The sequence below is a fragment of the Alligator mississippiensis genome, chromosome 4, assembly GCF_030867095.1.
Source record: "Alligator mississippiensis isolate rAllMis1 chromosome 4, rAllMis1, whole genome shotgun sequence".
NCBI classification, from domain to species: Eukaryota; Metazoa; Chordata; order Crocodylia; family Alligatoridae; genus Alligator; species Alligator mississippiensis.
Genome location: NC_081827.1, coordinates 152155646 through 152161816, shown reverse-complemented (window position 1 = coordinate 152161816; position 6171 = coordinate 152155646).

The window sequence follows — 6171 nt, the reverse complement described above, 5'->3', positions numbered from 1 at the left end:
TTGCAAGGGGCTGTGTGGAGCAGAACACAGGGAGTGCCACATGCATGTGTGCAAATACATGCATACATGTGGCCAGGAATACAGCCACAAGCAGCAGTGGACCTGGGGGTGCTGCCTAGCTGGGGCAGTGCATGAGGCCTGGAGACAGGGTGCGGAATGGGACAGAGCCATAGGTGGTTCATCCAGGGGGTAGGGGGAGGCAGGGGGGGCAGGTCCTTGCTGCTGCATGCACTCCCGGGGAGTGGGGCACCGGGGGGGGGAGGGCACATGCCCCCCAGATTTGTGTGCAGGGCAGGGGTAGATGCAGGCTGCAGGCTTGGGGTTTCCCATCTTGCTACCCTCCCCCCAGTCCTATGCCAGCCACGTTGACATGGTGAGGCTCTCCCTTACCACCGGGCAGCAGCGGAGGTAGCAGCCTGGAGCTGTGGTCCTGATGCTGCTGGGCAGACGGGTGCCTCACCATGGCAGTGTGGTTGATGCGAGACTCCCAGGGAGAGGGCAGCAAGGTGGGGAGCCATGAGCCCACAGGGGGCAGCCCCTGCCCTGCCACGGGCTCCACTTGGTTCTGCTCTAGTGATGCCGGGGGGGACATCATCTTAGACCCTCCCCCGGCAAAAATAAAAGTCAGCATCTATGAATGTTGGCTGCGTTTGAGAGACGGCTACCGAGTTATGCAAAGTGTTCAACATTCTCCAGCTCCTGTCTGTCAATGAGGATCTTTGCTTGGGGAGCTGACTAACCTGGAGCAAGATGGAATAAGAAATAGCCAATGACTGTTTCAGTGTCCCAGTATACTTTGTTAAACATGCCAAGCTCTTTCAGTTCTTGTACTCAGATGGTATGCATGGAAGCATGCTTAAATGTTCATGACTATGTATTCCATATCAATCAGAAATGAATCAGCAGCAGATTGCCCAATATGTAAGCAGTGTAGCCAGTCCATTAATCTCTCATCCCATGAAAGTTTTCATTTTGTACTAAACAATTTTAATACTGGCTGAAGTAACCGTGGGTCAGAACATCTTCGCCAGCTTCTTTTAGGTTCATCATAGCTGTGTCACTGAACCCCAGCTGTGTGCCTTGCTGGCAGTTTTGGCCATGCAGGCCTGGAGTGGGATGATGCCAGAAGTGTACTATTCCTGAGTGCAGATTGACCAGGAATAGGATTCTGGCAGCTACTGCCCCCCTGCGTTGGGGATTGTAGTGTCCCAGCAGGGTGGCATAGCTGAGACTGGATGTCCAGGGTGCAGCCATAAACCTGGGCCTTTTTTGCTGTTTCACAGCTGCTGCATTTCAGCCCACCTATATAGGGCTGAACCCTAGCCATATGTTGGATGGGAGATTTGGGTCAGAGTGAAGCCCTGGCACTTGTTGTTTATCTAGGCCTCAGTGCTGCATAGGCCTGGCCAGCTTTTTGCTGCCCAGTCTGGGCCCAGCAAAATAGGCCTGGGTTTTCGTTTGTCCTTTTGCAGTTTATAACCCAACCAAGCAGCATGGTTGGGTGCTAGTTGTAGTTCAGGCCCAAGCCAAGATAGGTCTGTCCCCCCTGCCCCTTTTGTTATTTCGTAGCTGTTAGGTTTCAGTATAGCAATGTAGCTGAGACAATTGTCCAGGCCACAGACAAATAGGCCTGGCGCTCTTTACTTGTACGTCCAGGTCCTGATGCAGGAGTGGCCTGAGTCTCCCTTTTGTTGTTTTACAGCTGTTATGTCTCAGCATAGCTGCATTGCTGAGCTCTGATGTACATTTGCTGCACAACTGGGCCTGCCTTGGGGCCTGGCACATTTTGGACCTGGTATATGTTGTTGCTTTTATAGCTCTGTGTCCTGACCAAGCAGCACGGTTGACACTAGTTGCAATTCAGGTACTTTTGCTGTTTGGCTGGCTTTTCTTTGAGTTCTCCTGTCCCAGCTGCTGGGATTAGGACTAGAAACTTTGGGGTGCAATATGATGACAAAAGCTGCGGTTAACCCCTCAAAGCCACTACATGGAAGTGGAGATCAGCTCTACAGCTTCGCAGGAAGCAACAAGGGAGCCCTTGAAATGCAGAAGGACCTACACTCTCTAGCAGCTCCCTGCAGTGCTGTGAACTGAAGGAGCAGCTCATAGGACTCTCCGGTGTGGGCCCCTCTCTCCAGCCCGTTCGTGAAGGGCAGGAATAGGGGTGCAGGCCCCGGAAACTAGCTGTTGGGGACCCTCAAGTCCCAGACTGCCTGGGTATGAGTATAGCCTCCCCAAGAGGTTGCCGCCTATAGACCTTGTTTTGTAGTTTATAGTGTTTTAAAATTATAGTTAGTGTTTACTTTTGTTTTTTCTGTACTCTTTGTAATAAATTTAGTTTTTGTGTTTACACTGCTTGTGAGGGAAGGGTTGTTGGTTTTATTGGACACCCTAGTAGTTCATTTAGCGTTTCCCAGGTAGTCTGGGTAGGCGCTTGAGCCAATGTGAAATATATTTAGTACCCCAGAATTGAACCCGGCCCTTGTTATTGCTGACAGGTGCTCAGCAGAAGGATTACATGTACAAATCTAGAACTTTTTGCTACAGTGGTATCTTGATGCTTATGCGCTTTGATGTGAGTGGTTAAATCTGGTTTTCTTCCATGAATGATGCAAAACTGTGTGTTGCATTACCTGCATTAGTAACATCCATCTTTTAATTTCTTTCCAAGATACAAACAAAGAATTGTAAAATTAATGCCTAAATCTAGTGTTCCCTTTCCCCATAGTTCTGAGTGCTATGTCCTGAAGATAAAAAAAATAGAATAAAAATAAGCCTCATCTCAATTTAACAGTTTGGTGAGCAGAACTTTTTAAAAGTAAGCTGCTGACAGATGATTGCCAGGAAAGAGAATGTGGAAATGCCTGGAGGCTGAAGGCACTGACAGAAGTGACACTTTGTCATGCGCTCTGCCATTGAAAGTGCCCTACAGCCATCCACTCAACTCCAGGGCAGGCTGGGCAAACCCCAGAATGGACCTCCCTCCCATCCTGAGATGGGCCCCAGAGCTGGGGGCGGGCAGGAGGGGAGGGGAGGCAGGGCTAGGGGAAGAGGCGGCAGAGGCCTCTTTTGCTGGATGGGCTTTGAAGTGGAGCTCAATCCCCCACCCTCCCAGCCCAACAGTGAACACCTGTTGGGTCAGGAAGGTCAGTCTAACTCATGGTACTTTCTGTAAAGTGCCATGAGTTAGACTGGGGAGCTGCACATCTGTCAGTGCCCAGAAAGTGCTGTTGAGCAACACCGCAGCAGTTCTGAAGTCAGCTGATGTTCACATCAGTCTGTCAGAGGGATGATAAATTACTGTACAGTTCTGGCCGAACAATCGTAAAACTGGAACAAAACTTGGACCAAGCTAAGATTCTACAAGCCTTGTGGAGACACCAGGATGTGGTGACAGAGAGGCTTTCAAGGCATGCGATGGATGGCATGGTAATTGCGGTATCTCCGAGTTACCAGTTTTTACAAGAGACAATGTGGTTGTCTGCTGTCCCAGGGGGACACAAGCAGAGGCCCCGGGGCACCCTCCCATGGTGGGACCTGAGGCAGGGCTGACTCGCTCAAAGAAGAAAGAGAAAAGTCCTGAAAGCAGGGCATGCTTACTGTTTTTAGGAAAAGCAGAGCCAGCCAAGCCACACCGAGACGAACTGCCTGTGCAGTTCGTCAGCTGCTTTTATTGCTGGCTGGGAGCAGCGATGGCAGATGACATTATCAGAAATCACCGCCCGGCTGATTTAAAAGCCAGGAGGCAAGGAAATGGAGGGGAGATCAGCAATACCATAGCCAGAAGGCAAGGCTGCTCCCCAGGCTGCACACAGGCTGTGTTGGCAGCTCGGCGGAGATCCGGACGGAGACCCGATGGAAGTGTCCAGGATCCATTAAAAGAAGCATCATGCCAGCTCAGCAGGACAGCCGGGCCAAGGAGGATGGTGTTGAGGGACCCTGGAGCCGCAGATGCTGGATCTATGAGTGGGGCAGGCTGAGGCCCCATGCCCTATTTTTTTCTTTCTTAATTTATTTTGAGTTTCACAGAGCCCCAAACCAGTGAGAGGGGCCACGAGTGGCCTTTTGGGTCAAGGGGAGCCAAGTCAGTGCAGCAGACTGCTACGCTTTGAAGGAAGACCCGACACATTGACAAGGGTGGTCTTACGTCCCGTGGTCTTCCTGTGTGGAGGGACGCTGGAGACAGGCAGGGAGAAGAGAGGGTAGGTGATGACATCAGAAGACAGGCCGGCGCATCGCTGGGGTGTAGGGGAGGTAGAGCCCCAAAAATGCCCACTATGGACAGTGCCCGGTCTGCGAGGAGCTGCGAGGAGCCCCACCATTAAAGAGGAAGATCAAGTTGTGGCAGGCGAGTATCAGGGCCTTCTTTGGGGTGAACACAACCCAATGCCTAAGCCTCAAGAACAAACCCTGCGGCTGGCACCGGGTGCGTGCTCCAAGGCAAATAGAGAACGCCTACATGAGGCCAGGTGGGTGCATCTGCAACAGCAGAATACTGGACTCTGTGGCCCAAGAGGCCCTCTGCAGTCCATTGTGCTTCATGTCTGGGTAGGACTTAGCCTGGGGCTGGCCCTCGTTGCTTTTTTTTTTTTAATTATTATTATTTTGTGTCTCAGGCCAAATTAATCAAATCATTTCCAAATTCTAATCAACTGAGCTGAGCTTAATCATTGAAATCTGTGTGGCACTACTGCCAGCAAGTATCCTACCTCCCAGACGCTGCACCCTGGGGCTTCAGTTACTCCCAAATCCATGGCAAGCATCCTATGTACAAGAGCCCAAGCCCAGAGGTCTTGGAGTTCAGATGCTCCCTAGTCTTGCTTGTCTCTAGCCAAAGGCCATAGGAGCAAGTTAGAGAGAGAGCCCAAGCACAGCCAAACACAGACCTCAGGGCACTGGAAATACAAACAGGACAAAGATCAGATAGGCCTTTGTCTTCCTTCCCCTGCGTGCTTTTGCTGTAAGTGAAAGGGTGAGGCTGTGGCAGGAGGATATGATGTGCAATTCCTTTGTCTACCATAGTTATTTGTTTATTGTTCATGCAGGAGATGCACCTGATAGCTCATTTCCAGGTGGGTGAGCAACATACAGTATACTGTGGAAATTTAGAAACAAAGCTACTCTGGAAAAAATCCCTGACACAGCAGCTCAGCCAAGTTTTCTGCCCCTCCCAACAGAGCCAAAGGAAACAGATGGCCCTTTGACCATGCCCCAAAGATCAACAAACTTGAGCTCTATCAGACCCAAGGGGAAGTGCTCTCTGGAGCCAAACTCTGCTACCACAAAGTATATTCTGCAGCCAGTCCCCAAGTGTGTGATTCTAGGGATAGTTAGCTAGATACTAGCTAATCTAGGTCCTGGTGAGAGGAATCTCTCAGGTAGCTAGAATGCAAGGAAGCATCCAGGATTGTACCCAGATGGCAGCAGGAAGCTAGGGAGGAGTTGGTGTAATGTACCCTCCGGGTTATGACAGCTAAATGGGAGAATAGTACAAGTTATATATATGAGCCCTGTGTCCTTGAATATACAGCCTGAGAGCACAGGACAGCATAAATTATGTTGTTACTGAAGGAAATCCAGGTGTTCAGTATTACCATGACACTCTGAGGCCAAGTGTCTCCAACAGAACAGGCAACCTGGAAAAGCTTCAGTTCTCCATTATCTCGGCAGGAACCCGCTCTACAGGAATTAAAAACAAGGGAAATCACCCTGTCATTCTTTTACCACTGAATCCTCCAAAAAGCTATTTCATAGCTCCTTGGAAACTGCTCTTCGGATTGCTAAAAAAACAAAAATCCCCCATACCAGAGCTTCTCAAATCTAAAATGTATGCTATCACCCTGTAAAATCTGTCCTCTGGACACTGTCACACCCTGTGATGTCTCCCCTTGTTCTCCCCTAAAAAGGCTACCTATAAAAGCATATTAAAGCCCCGAGTTCTGGTACTTCTGTATGTCCTTGTAGCCAGGGGGGGAATTCTGGAGCCAGCTTCAAGAGCACCCTTTGGGCAGACTCTGACTGGCTGCATTTTTGAGACTGTAAAAGCAAATGATGCCAGACCACTGCTGAGCATGTGCAAGAGACCACCATTAGAAGCTTTTACGTGCCCAGTCTGAGTGCATTTTCCCATGCAGCAAGAGGCACCGCCCTGATCCCAGCATATTCTCCCTG